Raw genomic sequence first — 24,884 nt, forward strand, 5'->3', positions numbered from 1 at the left:
TAATAGGAAATGAGCTAATATGAACAGACATTTGAGAAAATAAACCACCTACTTGAGTGACCAATAAGTTCATGGAAATTTGGTTGGTATCATTAGATTTCAGAGAAATAATAACGTGTCAATTCAATCAAAGCATTGATATCATGAAATATTGGTGAAAATGAAGGGCAATGTGATATAAGCTCCTTATGAAACAAAACTTCACTTAACATTGGAAAAATATCATAGCTCTAAATGTTTACCAAAATAGATATAGATAGATAAATGATTGCTAGATAGATAGAAATAAAAGTATGAAAAGTATTTCACACAGTAAAACACATTGACATGGTAACTTAAATCCAAATTATTAAAACTTATAAACACATTGAATGCTCACATGGGAATTTAGGAATAGCATTGTTCTATGTGTAAGAGTAAAATGCTGATTAACGAAAAGATTGAACAACTTCTTTGTAAAAACAAAGTACAAGTTAAATGAAAATCATTAAAAAATATACAGAGAAAATAGTGTCAAATACTAATCTGTGCAGAGTATATTACACTATGTACTAGGCCATACTAATTTGTATTACAAGACAGCATATGCCTACTTGCCTGAGGACTGGCAGGCAGGTCATTGTGTCAAAAAGAACAGATGGAAATAAAGTTTCTCTTGTAGGAATTAATGGCTCTCTTAGTCTGAATTTCTCTTGTGAAGTAACACCATGGTGAATGTAATTTGGAGGGGAGAAGGATTACTTTTTTTACATTTCCACATTATAGTCTGTCACTGAATGAAATCAGGACAGAAACTCAAACTGGAAAAGGACCAATAGGGAGAAGCTGATGTGAGGGTCAAGAAAGGTGCTGATCATTGACTTCCCATTACTCAGCCTTATTTATTAGAATCTCCTAGACCACAAACACATTGGTGGCACCCATGATTTGACTGGCCTTCATACAACTATTTAAGAATATAACTACATGCTTGCCCACAGTCAGATCTTATTAAGTCACTTCAGAACTGAGTTCCCTCCTATTATATGTTTCTATTTTGTGTCAAATGGACAAAAAACTAGTTAGCACAACTGTGGTTGAAGAGATTTGCTTATTTGATACAACTACTATTTCTAATGACTTACTGCAAATACTCCAATTCAAGACCTGATATTTTTAAATGTCATGATTAAAATCACAAAGAAATTGCAAATCATTAAGCATTTTGAAACTGAAGATATTGAGGACATTACAAACAATTGCATAGCCTGACACTGACCCTTTGGACATACTAACATCATCCACAAAATGGACAGATATGAATGTAAAGCATGGATTAGAACATACTAATAGATCAATAATAGATATTATCATTATAGTACTAAACCGTGGAAAATGCTTATCCCTAGAAAAATATTTATAAACCATCCATATCATTATTACTGTCATCATGGGGCTTCATGAGACAAAGTCTCATTCTAGAGCAAATGATGTTCCAATTTACATGTAGCCTAGGCTGCTGTCACATTCAGGTATACAGAATGTTTATAGGTCTGAGCTACCATACCTAACTGACCTCAATAAATTTTACTGTATCTGTGAGGTTACAACTTCCCAACAAATGGACCAGAAGGAGAAAATGAGAAATTAAGAACAAATGTGGACTACATAAGTTTCTCTGAGTGTCTTGAACTAGTCATGGCATCTAGTTATGAAGTCTGAAATTATATTTTACAGCAATCATAAGGTTTTCAAAATTATTTTATTTATTAACAGTCCGGTCATCGCCCCCTCCAGCCCTCCCTTCCACAGATCCTCGTCTCAAAAGGATTTTAAAATGCTAACTTTTTGTACATCAAAAAAAAAACCAAATAGCAACTAACCAATATATGAAAACCCACAACAGCAGATTAGTCATTAATTGTGCTATCAGCCAAGGGCTATAGAAATATCCTAAAGAAGATGTGATGTGTGCATTATGTATTGAGTTCTCCATGTGGTTCTGTGTGTCATTCAGGAGACAATGTGAGGGAATCGTTTGGGTCTTGGAAAAAAGGAAGTCCATTCTCCACATGCAAGCTACTCCATGTGCCAAGAGGGAATACTGTGTCTGCTCTTATGCCAAATTTAAGAAGACTTCTTCCCTTTGCAGCTCATCTCTCTATTCACACAGCAGAATGTGACCTTTCCTTCACACTGCACAATGGGGCAGGGATTTTGTCCATTCCCTTTTCACAGATACAGAGATATCTTTTACCACAGTCATCATCATGTAGACCTGCCATACTGAAATACATACAGTATCCTGTTTTTCGTAGCGAATTCCTTGCCACAAAATCACTATAAAATAAAAAAAAGTTGTCAGTTATTAAAATTTGAAGTTGATATTGTTGAATGGCATGATTTTTGCAACAAATTTTATTGACAAAAATGGAGAGAATAAGGAAGGAATTACATGTGTATGACTAAAATATTTTTAGTTTCCCTAAAAGATGGTCTTGGGCCAGTGACTTGAATTGATAGGGACTGTTGACACCAAACCTGGCCATCGGTTTTTATCCCTCAGATGCTGCACAATAAAGAAGAGACCTAAGTCCTTTCTGCTGTCAATGAATTACTCAGGTGTTGTGATGTGTGCATGCACATGCACATAAATCCACACAAAAAAGACATAAACATTAAAATTAACATTGAAACTGTCTCTGACCATGACTCAATGCATTACCCTTTCCATACCACAAATTTTGGGCCGCAAGGAAGATTATTTTTCAGCATTGCAGAAATAATAAGGAATAATTTTAAACTGAGTTTATTTTTCATGATATTTTGTGTCATGATGACAGAGTGAAAAGAAATATGCGTTTTCTAGCTGGGGCACAAACCTTGCTTTTTCATGCCCACAGCTCCCTGCTCCCAAACACCATGGGAGAGAGAACTCACCACCCAGACAGGTGGGCACTCCTTAGACTGCAGCGCCCGAGAGACCTCCACTATTGCCCACCCTTGCACACATCCCTGGACCAATAAGAAACTGTATAGTGCCTCTGGGAACAGGAAGATAGTGGCACTCAATGCTGTGTTCCAAACACAGCCTGGATCTGAAGGGACCCAGTCAAACAGCTCCCTGCACCTAAATATCTTGAGAGGGAGAACTAGACCTTCAGAGGGGCAGAGAGGTCTGGGAGCAAGAGGAAACTATTCTCTGCCCACATTTCTGACTCTAGAGGAAAATGCCTAGCACCATTTGGGCCCCCTGAGCACAGGATCCTGAGCAAAGGTGGGGCAGACCCTTCTGCTTGCTTCCCTCATGGAGAGCTGAAACCCAGCTCTGAGAAGTGGCTCCAGGCCCAAGACCAGAGGTAAGACCAACTTTCTGCTCCAAGTTGACTCAGGACACATGGCCCCAAGAACAGCTGAAGACCAGTAGACAGGAATGACTACAGGACTGAAAGCCGAACACTCTGTTCCCATAACTGGAGGAATGAAAACAGGAAAGCAGGTCTACAGCACTCCTGACACACAGGCATATATGATGTTATAACCACTGTCAGAATTATCAGAACAAGGTAAAACCAGAGACAACATGATGGCAAGAGGCAAGCGCAGGAACCCAAGCAAGAAAAACCAAGACTATATGGCATTATCAGAGCCCAATTCTCCCACCAAAGCAAACACTGAATATCTAAACACACTAGAAAACCAAGTTCTAGATTTAAAATCACATTTGACCTTGATGTTGCAGGACTTCAAGAAAAACATAAAGAACTCTCTTAAAGAAATGCACGAAAACACAAATAAACAACCAGAAGCCTACAGAGAGGAAATGCAAAAATCCATGAAAGAATTAAAGGAAAACACTATCAAACAGGTGAACGAAATAAAAATGGAAATAGAAGCAATAAAGAAAGCACAAAGGGAGACGAACCTGGATATAGAAAACCAAAGGAAGAGACAAGGAGCCATAGATACAATCATCACCAACAGAGTGCAAGACATAGAAGAGAGAATCTAGGAGCAGAAAATTCCATCGACACAACTGTCAAACATAATGTAAAACAGGAAAAGGTGCTGGCCAAAAACTTACAGGAAATCCAGGATAAAATGAGAAGATTAAGCCTAAGGATAATAGGTAGAGAAAAGAGTGAATACTCCCAACTCAAAGGACTAGTAAATATTTTCAACAAAAATCATAGAAGAGAACTTCCCAAACTAAAGAAAGAGATGCCTGAAAACATACAAGAAGCCTACAGAACTTTAAAGAGATTGGACCAGAAAATAAACTCCTCCTGTCACATAATAGTCAAAACACAAGATGCACAAAAGAAAGAAAGAATATAAATAGCAGTAAGGGGAAAAGGTCAAGTAACGTATAAAGGCAGACCTATCAGAATTACACCAGACTTCTCACCAGAGATTATGAAAGGCCAAAGATCCTGGACCAATGCCATACAGACCCTAAGAGAATACAAATGCCAGCCCAGGTTACTGTATCCAGCAAAACTCTCAATTAACATAGATGGAGAAGCCAAGGCACTCCATGCCAAAACCATATTTACACAATATCTTTCTACAAATCCAGCCCTACAAAGGATAATAAATGATAAATCCCAACACAAGGTGGCAAGCTACACCCTAGAAAAAGCAAGAAACTAATCGTTTTGCAACAAAACAAAGAGAAGACAAAGACACAAACATAGTCTCACATCAAAACATGAATATAACAGGAAGCAACAATCACTATTCCTTAATATCTCTCAACATCAATGGACTCAATTCCCCAATAAAAAGACACAGATTAAGGCACTGGATACGTAATGAGGACCCAAAATTTTGCTGCCTACAGGAAACACACCTCAGAAACAAGAACAGACACTACCTCAGAATGAAATACTGGAAAACAACTTTCCACGCAAATGGTCTGAAGAAGCAAGCTGGAGTAGCCATTCTAATATCGAATAAAATCGATTTTCAATAAAAAGTCTTCAAAAAAGATAAGGAAGGACGCTTCATATTCATTAAAGGAAAAAATCCACCAAGATAAACTCTCAATATAAATATCTATGCTCCAAATATTAGGGCACTTACATACATAAAAGAAATTTTACTAAAGCTCATGGCATACATTGCACCTCACACAATAATAGTAGAAAATTTCAGCACCCCATTCTCATCAATGGACAGACCATGAAAACAGAAATTAAACAGAGACATAGACAGACTAAGAGAAACCATGAACCAAATGGATTTAACAGATATTTTTAGAACATTCTATCCTAAAACAAAAGGATATACTTTCTTCTCACCACTGCATGGTACTTTCTCCAAAATTGATCATGTAATTGGTCATAAAACAGGCCTCAACTGATACAGAAAGACAGAAATGATCCCATGCAACCTATAAGAACACCACGGGCTAAAGATGATTAGTAATCCTTTGTGTAGATATACCACATTTTGTGTCAATTTCCCTGTTAGGAGACATCTGGGTCCTTCCCAGCTTTTGACTATTATAAATAAGGCTGCTATGAACATAGTAGAGCATGTGTCCTTGTTATATATTGGAGAATCTTTTGGGTATATGTACAGGATTTGTATTGGCTGAGTCCTCAGTTCTATGTCCAGTTTTCTGAGGTACCACCAGAATGGTTTCCATAGTGATTGTACAGGCTTGCAATCCCAACATCATGGAGAAGTGTTCCTCTTTCTCCACATCTTCACCAGCAAATGCTGTAACTTGAGTTCTTGATCTTAGTCATTCTGACTGGTGTAGGTGAATCCCAGTGTTGTTTTGATTTGTATTTTCCTGATAACTAAGGATTTTGAACACCTTTTAGGGCTTTCCATTCTGTGATGTCTATCTCCCTGAGTTCTTTGTATATATAGGATGTTTGCCTGTATCAGCTGTAGGACTGCTAAAGATTTTTCCCAATCTGTTGGTGGCTATTTTGTACTCTTTGCGGTGTCCTTTGCTTTGCAGAACCTTCTCAGTTTTATGAGGTCCTATTTGTTGATTGTTGATCTTTGAGAGACATTTGTGTTCTGTTAAGGAAAATTTCCCCTGTGCTCATGTGTTGGAAGCTCTTCACCATTTACTCATCTTTTAGTTTTACTGTGTCTGGTTTCATGTGGAAGTTCTTGATCAACTTCTACTTGAGCTTTGTACAATGAGGTAAGAATGGATGGATTTGCATTCTTCTACATGCTAACCTCCCATTGAACCAGCACCATTTGATACAAATGATGAATGGTTTTATGTCCTGTGTTAAAGATCAAGTGACCATATATGTGTGTTCACTGATGGGTTTTCAATTGTATTACCTGACTGTCTGTCCCATAATGCATGCACGGAGGCAAAATTTGTCAAAGTTCTTAGGAGAAGTTCTTATGTGCTCACCCCTTAAAGAGACATCTACATCAACTTCTTCACCTCCACACAACAACCGAGAATCAGGAAATAGCAAGGAAAGGAACATAAAAAGGAAATAACCAGAGAAGTGAAAAAGCTCTCTTAAATGCAGCCTTCTGGACAAGATTAAATTTCTTCAAAGATTATTATATCTTCTTATTAAATCACTATTCTTAGATAACAGTTTCTGGGGAAGGAGAATCAATTCTTTATTGAGCGTGAAGCCCAGATGGCTTTCCTTTTTTTAGTAGTTCAGCTACAATCATGCACCTATGGACAGTTAATAATGAAGACATGAGGTAGTGAGACACAAGTCAGAGCTTTTAGTTTGAGCAGAGGTTGATATGTTGATATATTATTCGTTGTATATAAAATACTCAAGAAAAAATATATATAATTAATAAATTAAACAGTAAATTGTTTTCTACCAGATTACACATTTAAAAATGTGAAATTTGTTCAACGCAACACCTTCAAATGCGAGGTAGGCATCCATATGTGAGCATATATGAACATGTTCTTTTATTTATAAGTAACCAAAATTATATAAGCAAACAATAGTAAAAATGTCAAATAAATGTGTGAGAGAATCACATTCAATGTATCTCTCATGATCATTCAGTCACTTCACAGAATCTCAAGTTATTGACTTGCTATTGCCTTGGGCATCTTGGAAGATAAAATCCTGAGATGTATTAAGCATCTTTTGGTCAGTACCTTGAACACAAAACTTATCTGTCAAACACTGACTCAGACACTTCCTTATGCAACTTGCCTTTCCCCATGAACTCCATAGAAAATGAGGAAAGTCATGTGAAATGAGAGAAAAGCGTTTGCAATCTCCCAATTGCCATACCACTGTTAGAGTATGAACGGTTCAGAAACTCACAGATTAAATGGGCTGTTGTCAATCCATGACCATTCCTTTTTTTTTGTTATTATATGATTATCCAATCCAGTAATTGTCACGAATAATGTGGTCCTGAAGGAACTTCTGTTAAGGAAACAACACACCTCAGGATGAAATTCCTCTCTGTTTGATGAGAGAAGAGCAAGCACAATTTCCCAGCACTCCTTTGTCATCCTCTGCTGTCCCGTCCTTCCACTGCTTAGTCCCATCATGTTCGTTTTCTAAATGGACTTCCTACTAGTAGTGCATTCATATCAAAACTATGTCATTTCAATATGTATTCCAAATAGAAACTTCAGCTGTCTTGTGATACTTTGCTTATGACATGATTTGTGACTGTGATTCATAGACCAAGTCTCACTATGAATACAAGCCTGCACTTGAACTCACAATCTTCCTGCCTAAGGCCCATTAAAAACAAAAATCACATGCTCTGTATTCAACAATAAGTGCATATTTGATAAAAAAGTACAGAATAACCAAGATACAATCCACAGTCCTCAAGAAGGTTGAAAAATAGAGGGGCCCAAGTAAGGCTGGTTCATTTCCACTTGGGAGGAGTAAGAACGTATTCTCTGCAGGCAGAAGTAGGAGGTTACCTTGGTCAGACTACATAAGAGGAGAAAATACAGAATATGGTCAGGTATGGGGGAATGGGCAAGAAACATTTATGGGTAGCATAATGAATGAAAGTGTGCAACCTCTGGGGTAGGAATGTGGGGGAGCCCTCTAGAAAGTGCTATAGACATGAGAGGTTGGAGGCTCTGAGGCCTCAGAGGGATAGACCTTAGATGAAATGCCCAGTAGTGGGGAAAGGGAAGTCATAGAGTCCACATCCGGTAGAAATAGAGGAGAACATCAATAGAGGGGTGGGGTTGCCATCCTTCAGTAAAAAAAAATTCTGACTCAGAATTATTCCTCTCTAAATGAACTTTAGAAACAAAAATGGAGAAGAGACTGAGAGAAAGGCAGTGCAGTGACAGGACCAAATTTTGATCTCCAAGACCTAACATTATTACTGATGCTATAGTATGCATACAGACAATTGTCTAGCATGGCTGGCCTCAAAGAGACCTGAACCATCGCCCGGCAGAGACACTTACACCAACCATTTAATTGAAGTCTAGGAACCCTGTCGTTGAATTAGGGAATGTCTGGAAGAAGCTGAGGAGGAGAGAAACCCCATAGCTGACCAGGAATCTCAATTAATCAGAACCCCTTAGATCTCCCAGAAACGAATCTACCAACCTCACAGCATACACCAATTTGTAAAAAAGCCCCAGACTAATATACATCAGAGGATTCACTGGTCTGGCCTCATTTGGGGAAGATGCACCAAAAGTCCATGAGACTTCAAACCCAAGGAGTAGGCCTGGCCTGGCAGGAGAATGGTGGCAGACTCTTTTTGGAGAGAGAGGGAGGAGGATTGGGGTGAAAAACTATGGGAGGGACAACCCCGAGTGTATAATGATTAATGGACTATAAAAAAATAAGTAAATAAAGGTAACCAAAAGGAAAAAGAATAGTGGAAAAATAGCAGTGTATTCCTCACATTTTTGTCCCAAACCCTGTGAATGTCAATATGGGCAGGAGGCCTGCATTTCTACAAGGAAGAAGTTAATGTGCTACACTCTATCCTCACCTTTATTTCTATCCCCCAGGAATTACTGATGGAGACTCAGCTCATTCACTAGCAGGTATGTGCTTCTTTCAGTGCATCCAATCTGGCAACGTTTTAACATTAACAATGGAAGAAAAGAACCAAGTCATCTCTCAGACTGACCACAAATTACATGCTCCCTTAATCTGTACTTGTAGTCTCCAATTCTCCTCCTTAATCTTGATTACCTTGGGTAACAGAGACTGGCCACCAGTTCAGCAAACTTGCTTTCTTTTTCTACCGTGAAGCTAGCTAGATGAGGCTGAACGACTGTATTCTGGCCAAAGGAATGTGACTGAAAATACAGTGAGTTAGCTCTAGGCCACTATAATGAAATTGTCATGCTCAAAGTTCTACTCTTTTCCCTAACCGTTCAAAAACAGAACACAGAAGATGCAAGGACCTAACACATGACATAAGCTGTTCAGTTTTTGTCAATTTGTGCAAAAAATATACTTATGGATTATATTAATAATCTATTTCTTTAATGAGTATCACCTATTACCAATATAAAAAACATACAATGTAGGCATAGAAATTTTCTTCCAATTATCTACATATGTACATTTTTGTATAAATCTTGCATGTCTTTTGTTAAATTCATTGATGTGTTTTGGTTTTTGAGGATATTATAAATAAACTTGTTTTCTTAATAATTTCCTAATTTCATTGTCTGATTGTCCATATATATTATAACATGCTCATTATATTGATCTTCTTTTCTAAATGCTCAACTAAACTCATGTGTTAGCTTAATAATTTAATGAAGCTTCCATTGGATTTTCAATCTATTAAATGTCAACTGTAAATAGAAATACATTAACTATTATTTTCCAATATAGTTATAATTATATCTTTTTCTTGCCTACTTGTTATAGCTAAACTCTCTAGTACAACACTGAATATATATGACTAGAATGAGTAGTCTATCTTGTTTTTCACCTTAGAGGGAAATCATTGACATTACTCTGAAACAGGATACGACCTGTGAGTTTTTTCTGATTTCCATTTAGAAGTTGCATGCCTCACCTTCTATAACCCTCCCCTTCAATAAAATCATAGATCTTTGAATAATTTCTGATGACCTATAACATTATTCAAATTCCATTCCTGAATTGTAGAGAAGGATATTGCAGGTGTTTGTATGGAAAGTAATAGCCTGTCTTCAAAGAAATTTCATAAAGATAAAAAGTGCTGTGTGAAATAATGTGCATGAAGCTCCATGCTACACAAAGCAACTTTCCATACTTCAGATGCAGAAGTGACAGAACTGTTGAAGGAGAGTTACTTGGTATCATTTAGGGTGTCATACATGTGACATTGGAGTGGCATAATATTTAATTAAGGAACTGATTTTATTTCTAAAATATGGGTTGTTTTAAATGTAGTTATGTTGATGGAGTTAGTGAATGTGTGTGTGTTTGGGTGCATGTGTTTGTGTGTGTGTGTGTGTGTATGTGTGTGTGTGTTTGGTGTGTGTGTGTGTGTGAGTGTCTGTGTGTGTTTGCGTATTCTATGTGCTTTCCTTGATTTTGCTGGTAAGGGTTTAATTATTTCCTGTGATTTCTTGAATGTAGATACCCTCTAGGATTAGAATTTTTCTTTTAGTATTTTCTTGGATTTGTCTTGAAATATCTTGTTTTCTCCATCTATGGTGATTCAGAATTTTATTGGGTATTGTTTTCTAGATTGGTATCTGTGATGTTTTAGAAATTTCCACATATCATATCTGAAGTCATGTGTAATTCTAATTATTCTGCTTTCGACCGTTACCTGCCTATTTTCTCTTGGAGCATTTAATATTGTTTAAATTTCTGTAGTATTTTTGTTTTGATCAATATGCTGTGAGAGTGTTTTCTTTTCAATCTCAGTCTAATGTCTGTTATAAAAGCATCTTCTATGTTTATAGGCTTCTCTTTATATAGGTGACTGTTTCTTTAGTTTGGAAAAGTTTTATTTTTAACTTTCCTGAAGTATTCTGACTTGGAGGTGGGACCCTTTGACTTTTGTTTCTATTATTCTGAGCTTAGAACTCTTCATGGTATCACAGATTTCACGGATTTTTTTGTGTAAGGAATTTTTTAGATTTAACATTTTATTTGAAGTATTAATTTTTCTATTGTATTTTCTATGTCTGAGGTAAACAGAGAATTCTCAAAAAATGAATCTCAAATAGCCAAGAAGCACTTATATAAATGTTGAAATCCCTTATCCATTGGGGAAGAACAAATCAAAACAACTCTGAGATCCCATCTTACCCCAAGCAGAATGACTGATATCAAAAAAATTCAAGTGATAGCATATGTTGGCAAAGATGTGTAGCATGGTGAAAACTCCTTCATTGCTGGTGAGGGTGCATATTTGTACAACCACATTGGAAATCAATTTAGTGTTTTCTCAGAAAACTGGCAATAGTTCTATCATAATACCCAGCTATACCACTCTTGGGCGTATATCCAAAATATGCTGCACCATTCCAAAAAGACAGTTGCTCCACTATGTTCATAGAAATGAATTCATAAGAGCCAGATGGTGGAGAGTGCTGAGATGTACTGAAGAATGTATAAATAATATGGTACATCTGTATTATTGAATACAGTTTAGCTATGAAATCAAAGACATCATGACTTTTTCAGGAAAATGGATGGAACTTTAGAATATAATCCTGAATAATTTTACCCAGCCCCCAAAAGGACAGGCATGGTATGAATTCACTTCTACGTAGTTATTAGCCATAAAATACAAGGTGCCCATGCTATACTACACAGGCCTTAGTAGGATGGAAAGAAAGAGCAGAACAAGCAAGGATGCTTCAGTGCCACTTGGAAGACGAAATGGATGGATATGGAAAACAAATGGAGAATTGGAACATGGTGGGAAATGGTATAAGAAGGGCAGTGGGTTTAACAGATATTTATAGAACATTATATCCTAAAGCAAAAGGAAACACCTTCCCACCATCTCATGGTACTTTCTCCTAATTTGACCATATAATCAGCCATAAAACAGGCCTCAACAGATACAGAAAGGTAGAAATAATCCTGTGTGTCCTATCAGACCACTTTAGGCTAAAGCTCGTCTTCAATAAAAATAAGGAAAGAATGCACAAAATTACATGGAAGTTGAACAATGTTCTACTCAATGATAAACTGGTCAAGGAAGAAACAAATAAAGAAATTAAAGACTTCTTAGAATTAAATGAAAATGAAAGTACAACATACCCAAACTTATGGGACACAATGAAAGCTGTGCTAAGAGGAAAACTCATATCTCTGAGTGCCTGCAGAAAGAAACAGGACAGAGCATACATCATCAGCTTGACATCACACCCAAAATCTCTGGAACAAAAAGAAGCAAACACACCCAGGAGGAGTTGAAGGCAGGAAATAATCAAACTCAGAGCTGAAATCAACCAAGTAGAAACAAAAAAGGACTATACAAAGTATCAACAGAACCAAAAGCTGGTTCTTTGAGAAAATCAACAAGGTAGATAAACCCTTAGCCAGACTAAACAGAGGACACAGGGAGTGTGTCCAAATTAACAGAATCAGAAATAAAATGGGAGACATAACAACAGACCCAGAGCAAATTCAAAAAATCACCAGATCCTACTCCAAAACCTATATTCAACAAAACTTGAAAATCTTCAGGAAATGGACAATTTCCTAGACAGGTAAAAGTTACCCAAGTTAAATCAGGAACGAATGAATCATTCAAACCACCCCATGACTCCTAAAGAAATAGAAGCACTCATTAAAATCTACCAAGCAAAAAGAGCCCAGGGTTCAGTGCTGAATTCTATCAGACCTTCATAGAAGACCTCAGACCAATACAATCCAAACTATTCCACAAAATTGAAACAGATGAAGCTCTACTGAATTCCTTCAATAAAGCCACAATTACTCTTATACCAAAACCACACAAAGACCAAACACAGAAAGAGAACTTCAATCCAATTTCCCTTAGGAATATTGACACAAAGATATTCAATAAAATTCTTGCTAACCTAATCCAAGATCACATCAAAACAATCATCCATCGTGATCAATTAGGCTTCATTCCAGGGATGCAGGGATGGTTTAATATATGGATAACCATCACCAAAATCCACTGTATAAACATACTGAAAGGTAAAAACAACATGATCATTTCATTAGATGCTGAGAAAGCATTTGACAAAATTCAAGACCCTTTCATGATAAAAGTCCTGGAAAGAACAGGAATTCCAGACCCATACCTAAACATAGTAAAAGCCATATACAGCAAACCAGTAGCTAATGTTAAACTAAATGAAAAGAAACTTGGAGAGTAATCCAACTAAAATCAGGGACTAGACACAGCTGCCAACTTTCTCCCTACTAATTCAATATAGTTCTCAGATTGCTAGCCAGAGCAATCAGACAACAAAAGGAGACCAAGGGGACACAGTTTGGAAAGGAAGAAGTCAAAATACACTGTATGCAGAGGATATGATTGTATACTTAAGGGACCCCAAAGTTCAACCAGAGAAGTACTAAACATGATAAACACCTTCAGCAAAGTGCCTGGGTATAAAATTAATTCAAATAAATCAGTAGCCTTACTCTACACAAAAGGGAAACAAGCCGAGAAAGAATTCATGGAAACAACACCCTTCATAAAAGTCCCAAATAATATAAGATACCTCGAGGTGACTTTAACCAAGCAAGTAAAAAGATCTGTATGATAAGAACTTCAAGCTTCTGAAGATCTCAGAAGATGGAAAGATCTCCATGCTCATGGATTGTCAGAATTAATATAGTAAAAAGGACCATTTTACCAAAAGCGATCTATGGATTCAATTCAATCTCCATCAAAATTCCAACCTAATTCTTCATACAGTTAGACAGAACAATTGTAATTCATCTAGAATAACAAAAAACCCAGGATAGCTAAAACTATCTTCAACAATACAAGGATTTCTGGGGGAATCACTATCACTGAAATCAAGCAGTATTTCAGAGCAATAGTAATAAAAACCAAATGGTATTGGTACAGAGACAGACAGATAGAGAGTGGAATAGAATTGAATACCCAGAAATGAATCCACACACCTATGGTCACTTGATTTTTGACAAAGGAGCCAAAACCATCCAATGGAAAAAAGTTAGCATTTTCAGCAAATGGTGCTGGTTCAACTGGAAGTCAGCATGTAGAAGAATGCAGATCAATCCATTCTTATCACCCTCCACATCAAAGCAGATACACTCAAACTAATAGAAGAAAAAGTGTGGAAGAATCTCGAACACATAGGAACTGGAGAAAATCTCCTGAACCAAACACCAATGGCTTATGTTTTAAGATCAAGAATTGAAAAATGGGATCTCATTAAACTACAAGGCTTCTGTAAGGCAAACGACACTGTTGTTAGGACAAAATGGCAACCAACAGATTGGGGAAAGTTCTTTATCGATCCTACAACCGATAGATGGCTTATATCCAAAATATACAAAGAACTCAGGAAGTTAGATCTCAGGGAGACAAATAACCCTATTTCCAAATGGGATTCAGAGCTAAACAAAGAATTCACAGCTGAGGAATGCCGAATGGCTGAGAAGCACCTAAAGAAATGTTCAACATCTTTACTCATAAGGGAAATGCAAAACAAAACAACCCTGAGATTCTATGTCACACCAATTGGAATGGCTAAAATCAAAAACTCCGGTGACAGCAGATGTTGGCGAAGATGTGAAGAAAGAGGAACACTCCTCTATTGTTGGTGGGATTGCAGACTAGAACAATCATTCTGGAAGTCAGTTTTGATGTTCCTTAGAAAATTGGACATTGAAATACCTGAGGACACAGCTATACCTCTCTTGGCATATACTGAAAAGATGACCCAATATATAACAAAGACACATGCTCCAGTATGTTCATAGCAGCCTTATTTATAATAGTCAGAAACTGGAAAGAACCCAGATGCCCTTCAACAGAGGAATGGATAAAGAAAATATGGTACATCTACACAACGGAATACTACTCAGCTATCAAAAAATGACTTTATGAAATTCATAGGCAAATGGATGGAACTAGAAAATATCATCCTGAGTGAGGTAAACCAATCACAGAGAAACACCCATGGAATGCACTCATCGATTATTGGATATTAGACCAAATGCTCAAATTACCCAAGATGCACAGAACACATGAAACTCAAGAAGGATGACCAAAATGCGAATGATCCACTCCCTCTTTAAAAGGGGAACAAGAATATCCTTGGGAAGGAAATAGAGAGGCAAAATTTAGAACAGAGGCTGAAGGAACACCCATTAAGTGCCTGGCCCACATGTGACCCATACATATACAGCCACCAAACTAGATAAGAGGGAGGAAGAAATGAAGTGCAGGCTGACAGGAACTGGATGTAAGATCTCCTGAGAAACACAGCCAGAATACAGCAAATACATTCGTGAATGCCAGCAGCAAACCACTGAACTGAGAACGGGACCCCCGTTGAAGGAATCAGAAAAAGGTGTGGAAGAGCTTGAAGGGGCTCGAGACCCCATATGAACAACAATGCCAAGCAACCAGAGCTTCCAGGGACTAAGCCACTACCCAAAGACTATACATGGACTGACCCTGGGCTCCAACCTCATAGGTAGCAATGAAAAGCCTAGTAAGAGCACCAGTGGAAGGGGAAGCCCTTGGTCCTGCTAAGACCGAACCTGGAGTGAACGTGATTGTTGGGGTGATGGCAGTAATGCGGGGAGGATGGGGAGTGGATCACCCATATAGAAGGGGAAGGGGGCTAGGGGGATGTTGGCCCATAAACCTGGAAAGGGAATAACAATCAAAATGTATACAAGAAATACCAAAGTTAATAAAAATGGGGGGGGGAAGAAGGGGAATGGGAAATTCAGGATTTGGTTTCATAATGTGTAGTAGGGATGACATGATTACAATGAGAATTAGTGGCCAATTAATACTGATGAGAAGGTTAGGGGCATTTCTAGAATATGCTGCAGAATTTTGATATGGAAGGTGCACAAGAATCAATAAGGGTGTCCTTAACTGTGACTCACTGTTATGGGGATATGGAGCCGGATGTGGTTGCTTCCTTCGGCTAAGTAGTAACCCTGGGGAATAAAAACGGACACCAACCGTCCACAAAATTTTCATCCCCAAACTGATATTGTCTACAAGACATGCAGAGATTGGGGATGGAGCAAAGACTTCCCAGATGGGAACAGCCAATTGATAATTGGCTCAACTTGAGACCCACCCCATTGTAAAAACAGCAACCCCCTAGCCCTATGTGTGGTACTTGTTTATGCTTGCAGACAAGAATTTGGGGGCTCCACCCAGTAGCTGACACCTACACACGCAGACGCCCATAGCCAAACAATGGATGGAATTTCAGAAATATTATGGAAGAATGTAGGCCCCAAAAGGTTATAGAATCTTGACAGGAAGACCAACAGGAGTAACTAAACCGGAACCTAGGGGTCCAACAAACAAAGAGCATACACAGAGTAACTAGATTTCCCTGAATATGAGCACTTTGGTCATCATTTGGGTCCCAAAGAACTGGATGGGAGATATCCCAAAAGCAGATATATATATATATATATATATATATATATATATATATATATATATATATATATATATATATATGCAATGTTCTTCTACCTGGGCTTCCTTATCTGGACTGAGTGGAAGAGGATGCACTTAGCTTCTGGGAGACCTGGTATGACAGGATGGAGTAATAACTAGGAATCCACCTCCCTCTCAGAGGAGAAGGGGATGGGGATGCAGAATGGAGTGTGGTAGATGATGCCCAGGAGGTTTTCAGTGCACAAGATATAATATGGATAAGTAAAGTAAAGCAACAACAACAACAACAACTACTACTACTACTACTACTACTACTACTAATAATAATAATAATAATAATAATTTAAAAATTGGTTACGTTAAGTGTGTCAAATGCACTATTGTCTCTCATTAAAAATTCTTTTATGATGTTATTTAAATATGTATTAAATTCCTGTATAAATATACTGTGTTGTTAATAACAAAGGATTCAAGATGATGCTTCAATAATTTCTCTAGAAAAATATATTCTTCATACTGGAAAGGATTTCATTAGCAATTATTTAAAAAAGTCAGAATCTAGGAAAATATGATTTCTAAACTTAGATCTCCATTTTACAAAATGTAAGAATACTACACAGTAAAGAAAATCACCATGGGGCTAACTAGTCAACCAATTATTTCCCTCTTTTTCATAGCATCTCATTTTGAAAAAAGACCCAGAGCTCAACTACTGTCCCTGTTGTTATCTGATTACTCATCTCAGGCATATGCATTTCCAGGTCCTGAAGAGAAAACAATAAACATCAGTGGCTTATTTGGAACACCAAGGAGAAAAATGACATACAGCAAGAGGATGTGCTATACCAAAGGGTTAAAATTCATGAGGGGAAGGCATGCTGTTTGAGGCACTCTCTTGTAAACTCCTAAGAAAAGGAGGAGATTGAAAGACACTAGTTTCTTTGTAGTAACAAGTCTCCTCTTAACATACCTGAGTCCCACAGTTTTATTCAAATTACAGGAAAACCGTATACTTTTTAAAAATTCAAGATTCAGTATCTCATTATTCAGGGGAAGAAATAGAGTATAAGAGAATAAGGGGCAAGTAATTATCTACAGTACCAGTTCATCCTTAACATCTATCTTCAGAAAGGACAAGCTGTAGTTCTGACAGGTCTGTTTACATTCACGCCATATCCTTATATCCATGGTGAAATAATAACATTTTATACCATAGCAGAACCAGTGCATTTCATCACACCCGCCTACAGAAAGAATGAACATAGTTAAACATTGTTTACTTGGATTGTGTTATCAGAACAATGTATTTATGAAGGCTGTGTAAAAAAAAAAAAAAAGTAAAATGTCACAGTTCTTCGAAACAGGGATTTCATAATGCCCAGAGAACCATGCACACTCATGATCTATATAACATTGTTAAACCATTAGAAATAAAGAGACATTTTATGTGTCAATCATGGATGAGTCAATAGAAAAAATGTTGCCTGTATATACAAAAGAATCCTCCTTATCCTTTAAAAAGAATGAAACAGCTGGGCATGATGATTAAGTCTATAACCTGAGGACTTCAAAGACAGAGACAGGAAGAATACTACCAATTTGAGGCTGTTATTATTCATGGGTTTGAAATACTTCAAAGACGATCTAGAGCTGTTTTTTTTTCCTCTCTCAATTTTTATAATATACCAGTTTTAGATATACTTAGTTTTTACATAATGAGAACCATCACATCCTACTCTTTCAGCATGATGACATAAAAAACAAGTACTCTTTATAAACTCTAAATCTTGAAAAAAATATTTAATGATGATTGACAAACAGTATCAGTTAAGAATGACCAGAAGCAATGAAGGTTAAGAAAGTTTTCTTGTGACACTTAAAATTTTATCTTTCCAGTTTCATTGATACATCAATGACCCTGGTGCAATATCTGCACACCATGGTTAAATGCCCCTGTCTACTGCAGGGAGGATCCCTTTCTTATAAACAGGCCAACTTTCAAAAGACAAGTCAGATGAAACACACACACACACACACACACACACACACACACAATTATTTTTATAACTGCGACCATGTAAATCTTTAAGTATTTTAGAATGAATACTTGATAAATGTACTCTATTAAAAACTTCTGTGAACGTGTCAAATGAGGAACCAAATGATAGCAGCAACCCATTGAATTGAGAAATGGATCTCCATTGGAGGAATTAGAGAAAGCATTGAAGGAACTTAAGGGGCTTGCAACCCCATAAGAACAACAATGCCAACCAACCAGAGTTCTAAGGGACTAAACCACCACCCAAAGACTATATGTGGACTGACCCAAGTATGCAGCTGCATGTATAACACAGGACAGTCTTGTTAAGCACCAATGGGAGGAGATGCCCTTTGTTGTGCCAAGGCTGGATCACCAGTGTAGGGGAATCTCAGGCTGAAGGAAGCAGAAGTAGATGGGGAGGGGAATGGGCAGAGGACTTATGTTTGTGAAGCTGGTAAAGGGAAAAAAAGAAATTCTGTGTTATATCAGCAACAAAGTGGGCCTCTCAGACTGTCCCTGGGACGAAAAAAATTATAAGGATTACCGATTTGTGATTCCATCCTCAGGGAGCTAGAAGTGTACCAAATATAGAAACTATAATGTTCTCCTAACCCGGACAGGGTTTTCTGTGTTTCCAAGACATTATGTAAATAAGGAACCCTCAAATGATTAACCCAGAGATCACCAGAATCTTAAGCTGAAATTTGGCCTTCAAACCTTCTATAAAAAAAACAATAGATGATAATGCAATTCTGCATTCTTGGTCCTCCCCTGCTACATACCTGTGCGCTGAGGGGAAGCTAAAACAGTCTTAGTTTTCTTGTACCATCTGTTCTGTTCTCTGTTGATTAAGTCCAGAAGAGCATTGTAGTGAACACTCTCTGCAGACATAGTTCTCAGTATTTCTTCCTTTAATTTGATGTCCTTTTCCATGGTGCTGCAGTTATGGTGACGGTTTTGAGTTTTCTGTAGTTCATGGTTTTCATTACTGTACTGAAAAACTAGAGTGGTCACAGGTTTAACAGCATAAATGTCCATAAAGTATATGTATTAAAATTTAAGATATGAGAAAAAACTTCATGTTGACATACAACACATCATTATTTTCATTGGTATTTAACATTTATAAATTAGCACTTCTATTAACTCACTATTGAAACAGATACATAAATTTTTCTCTATACTTAAGCTGACTGTAAAATAAATAATAAAGCTGAAGGAAATTATGGTGGAGGTAAGTTCCAATTACTTAATACTTTACAGCATGATTTGACAAATAAAAACCTAAGTAAAATATTCCGTGAATACTTAACATGTCATGGAAATTCGACTAAAAAAAGTTAAGTAAGGGGATGATGATTATTGAAACATAAAGTGTGTAAACTATGCTCCTCCATAGCTTTGTTTTAGCACAGCCTAGAAGTGATACTCTGTAAATATGAAGGAATATAATAAAGTTTAACTGTTAATGTCTCAGTACAAATGAAGTCTTTTTACTTAACCATAATCTCAATACATTGAAGAAAACGGAAAAGAAGGTCATCAATTATTTGCACAGCTATAACTCATAAAATGTTTACATAAAGTTAACAATCATTTTAGTTCAGAAATGTAGACTATCACCAAGTCCTCAGGGGGAGCATGTCCAAGAGTAAGAAAGAGCAGTGCAGCTGCTAACTGCCCCAGAGATAACAGATTAGTATTGAAAGAGAACAGAGCACTGCAGAATGTCAGGAAAAGTTATTAAAGTCCTTGATTCTCACTCATCTCTGATTATAGGCAGGACAACAGAGTGTATAACTGCATCATCCCTGTCCAAAGCTATTTTTAGGCAGAAGTTCAATTAAGATGTATCTCAGTTACTTACTGTTTGTCAGCAACATTGCAACAGCAACCAGTCGAAGGGAAAGGAGGATTCCAATACCAATCACAGTGAGCTGCCAGGGGACTGAACACACTTAAGTCAACAAAACAAAGCAAGAAAATCAACACCATTAAAAGCGCACATCACAATACTAATTAAAATTCTGTTTAGCAGAGAAAAAAAAGGGAAATTATGCACAAGTCGTCGATGATACAAACTGAATGAAAATGTGCTCCCAGAATTGTAGATTTCTCCATAAAATACACCCACTGAAGAAATCCTACATGTGTGAAGGTTCACAAAATCCTGAACTTATTTCTGGTTGAATTGTGAATCCTCTGAATCAGACTAGAAGTAGTTGGGTGACAGACCTGTGTCTTCACCCAGTTCTATAGGAACAAAAATGCATTCTAGAGAAGGCATTTGAAGAATAGTTGCAATGCAATCCAAGAATACCAAGTGGAGCATAGCGTCCACAGGAAAGAAAATTGAGGATACAGAGTAATGAAAGAAAGATGGATGTTCTTGAGAACTGGTAGGTAATCACAGCTGGTCTGGACCTGATCTGTATAAATCCCCATCTTTGAAAGGTCCTATAGTTCAACTATTTCTTTTTCATGTAAATTTGAGTTTCTTCTATATAATACTATATATTTTTTGTATATATGATATTTAGAATCTGAAACTCATGCTTCTGATTACCACAACATCAAAGAAGGAAAGTATCTCATCAAGGAACAGAGTCATGACAGTGCATATAGAACAACTGAAAAATAGTGAAGAAAATAAAGTGATACTTCTGCTTTTTCACTAATAAATTAAATTATTCTTTGACATTTCAGGAACTAACAATAAGGTTTACTCATTCCCACACCTGCTAATCCTCTCATTCCCTGTTCCTTCATCTGCAACATTATTACCCTTTGGAGAATTCATCTTCCGATGGCAACTGTTGTTCCCTGTTATATTAAATGTTGGCGATATTTATGACAATTAAAACACTTTCCTTGAGAACAAAAATATTGTTTTTAATACATACTCCTCATTTCTGTAGGATTTTCTTTCTCTAGAAAACTCAGTCTTTTTTCAGACTCTAGTTTGTCCATTAGTTTTAAAGTTTTCAGAATATTCTTGCCTAGACTGAATTAAAAAAAAATCTCCTTATGGTTTCTCACAACTTTTCCTATTCTTATTTTTATTGTCTTTTTTATGTATTTTAATTTCAAATGTTGTCTCATTCATATGTTCCCCCTTTTCCCGTTACCGCGCCCCATTCTGTGAGGATGCTCTCCCTCTCAGTCACCCATGCCTAGCTCTACACCCTGGCATTCAACTACTCTGTGGAAATGTGCCTTCACAGTACCAAGGGCTTCTCAGCCTATTGAGGCCAGACAATGCTATTCTCTGCTACATATGTAGCTGAAGCCATGTGTCCCTCTATATGTATTCTTTGGTTCGTGGTTTAGACTCTGGGAGCTCTGGAGTGGTCTTATTGGTTGATATTGTTGTTTTTCCTATGGGGTTACAAACACCTTCAGCTCCTCAGTCCTTTCTCTAGCTCCTAATTGGTGTCCCCATGCCCAGTTTGATAATTAGGTAAAAGCATTCTCAGCTGTATCAGTAAGGCTCTGGCAGACCCTCTCAAGAGACACTCATATCAGGCTCCTATCAGCAAGCACTTCTTTGCATCAGCAACAATGACAGGGTTTGGTGTATGCATATGGGATGGTTTTCCTGTTGGGGCAATCCCTGGATGATTTTGTCCTTTACTTCCTGGTCCACTTTTTCTCACTGTATTTCCTACTGTGAGTATTTTGTTCACCCTTCTAAGAAGGACTGAAACATTCACATTTTTTCTTCTTTCTTCTCTATTCTTGATTGTCAAGATTTTTTTCTTGCTGATTCCCATTGTTCTACATTCCTCATATGTCTTATTTTGTAACTGACTAAAAACCAAAGAATAGCAATAATTTATAATTCTCTCCTTTTGGTTTTTAAAACTTCATTGATTTATTTTTTAAATTTAGTGTTAAGAACTTCTTTATTTAATTACCCTCCAACTAACATTCAAAGTTCACTTCTTGACTTGTGCATAACCAAGACCAGATGAAATGGAACGTGATAGCTTTTGATCGAAGGCAGTAAGGTATTTTCAATTATTGTAAGTTTAAAATGCATAAAAAGCAAGGGATTTTAGACACTTAAAGCACTTACCTCTGCAGCCAGTTTCCCTGGGCCTTTGAGTCTCCTCAGGCCTCACTTGATACCACAACCCTGAAGACTTTTTAAATCTCACAGTTGAGCAAGGAACATCCTGCTTACTCATTTTGGGAATGATGTATGAAGTCTGTTTTCAGTTAAAATCAGGCCTTGAGTTTTTTCTAAAAACAAGTTGAAATGACCATTTTTGTTACGGTACCTGGATTTGATGATAAATAGTGTTGGGAAAGGATAGGATCTGAATAATTTACTTAAGGATCCAAACACCCTGACATGGAATTACCCCAATTTCCACTACAGGTGAGAATCCTTTGCATATTTCTGTTAAATTTGTTTATATTTCTAATGTTCACAGAAATTTTTGTTAAGAAATATGTACAGAATTAAAAATTTATTAAGTCATGTCAAATATGATGCAGACACTTTGTTATAAATATTCAGCACATACAATCTTAGGTACAATTGGTACTACTGAAAATCATTATAATAAAACAAAACTTTTAAACAAACTATCTAAACAAAAATGAGTAAAACCATTAGCAAGAAATAAAAATGTTGCTTTAAAATTATTTACACATTGTTGCAAACAAATAAATATGAAATATTCTTTCAGTATTTTTATTTATATATGGCTCTCAGAGTTTCCCAGACACTACTTTCCCAAAGTATATTTGAAAATTAATATTTCAGGTGATCTAAGACATGTAACTATCTCTTCATGGAAGCCACAATCAGCTGAGATGTACAATTTCTCCATCTAGCACAATGTACATAATCCTCTCTATGCTTGAACCTGGTGAATAGATTCAACCAGAAAAGATCCTACTGAGTGGTATAATCCAAACCCAGAAAGACAAAACTAAATATTGTCTCTCATCTGAGGCTCCTGGCTCAAAGTCTTCAGAAATCTTATGTTGCCCCTAGTAACTGCAGCAATAAGAAAAATAAAAAGGGGACATAGCTGGATGGATGTGAGAGCAACAGAGAGAATCATAGAGGATACAATATGAAGTTTTAATCTCAGAGCATTCCATTTACACAACCATTTCACATATAATACACTCGTACATGATGTGGCAAGAAGAGCATGTTGGAAAATAAATTTCATCACTATGCAGCATATATGAACTAATGCCCATGAAAAATACAATCTGATAATACATATCAATGTATTAGTAAATAGTAAGTATTGACCTTACCCTTACTTTAATCACCGAGATGTGATCCAGTACATAATAAAGTTAACGAACGGCATACATTAAAACATTCTTCCCTTACTTTTAATATATGAAGTTTTCTGAGGTGATTTACCTGTTCCGTTATATTTTTGACCAAAAAGGAATCCTTCCATTAAGCAAATCTCTTTCCAAATTATTATTTTTTGTTATTGCCCCTAGGGTGGAGCTGGCTGAGCCAATTATAATCAGTCCAGAAGACAACTTTAAAAACTGCATTCTCTCACTCCACAATCATGTTAGTTCCAGGGATCAAATTCAGGTATTAGATCAAGGATATTTATCAAGTACATTTACAAACTGATCCATCTAACATGGGTCCTACTGTGATAATTTTCATTTGAATGAAATATGAACATTTGACACAGTTAAAGAGTAAAGAACTCCATAGATACATCTATCTTAACTTCTTAGCACACACACAAAAAAATTCACAGCTTAGTGTGAAAGAAAATAATCAGTGCAGAATAACAGTTTTCACATGCTGCCAGAGTTAACTTGATCTAACACAACCTGCAGGGTTTCTTCATCAATCATATTTTCATGTCAGGCCATAAAATTCTCTTGATCACTGATAGGAAAACAATAAAAGCAGGTATTGTTACCTGTGTCTCTATCCCAAAATGATTCTGTTGGAACGTACTCTTCTCCCAATTAGAGAAAGCCTTGACTTTCCCTGGTGTGTATCCACAAAGAGGCTTCCAGATGAAAGACAAAACTAACTTTCCTCTGAGTGATACTCAACCTCATAACTTTCTGCCCCTCCTCTTGACCAAAGCGAAAAGAGGAAATTGTTTAATAAAAGCTGACTCTGAGGGCAAAGCAAAGAAGCAACATACTGTGCTGCTGCAAAATACATGTCAATAATTAACAGTGAAAGACTGAGAAGATGTAAACTGAGGAGAGAACAAAACCAGTGTCCTTAGCAAAAGAATAGGAAAAATGGGGACTGGAGCTGTTCTGTGCCTTGATTTCAAATGGGCTGTCAGAAATT

At 36.9% G+C, this 24,884-nt stretch overlaps 1 pseudogene across 1 annotated transcript; it reads right to left on the reverse strand.

The window, feature by feature from the left end:
* Window positions 1–1,722: 1,722 nt before the first annotated feature.
* Window positions 1,723–24,577, reverse strand: Ly49s4 (Ly49 stimulatory receptor 4; annotated as a pseudogene). The gene is made up of 7 exons (NR_172009.1): window positions 24,496–24,577; window positions 22,650–22,816; window positions 20,439–20,519; window positions 19,354–19,572; window positions 17,632–17,774; window positions 7,275–7,379; window positions 1,723–2,319 (listed from the first exon to the last, which is right to left on the reverse strand). The product of NR_172009.1 is annotated as a Ly49 stimulatory receptor 4, transcript variant 1, non-coding (transcript).
* Between the last annotated feature and the right edge of the window lie 307 nt (window positions 24,578–24,884).

The sequence above is a fragment of the Rattus norvegicus genome, chromosome 4 (assembly GCF_021556685.1).
Source record: "Rattus norvegicus strain SHRSP/BbbUtx chromosome 4, alternate assembly SHRSP_T2T, whole genome shotgun sequence".
Lineage (NCBI taxonomy): Eukaryota > Metazoa > Chordata > Mammalia > Rodentia > Muridae > Rattus > Rattus norvegicus.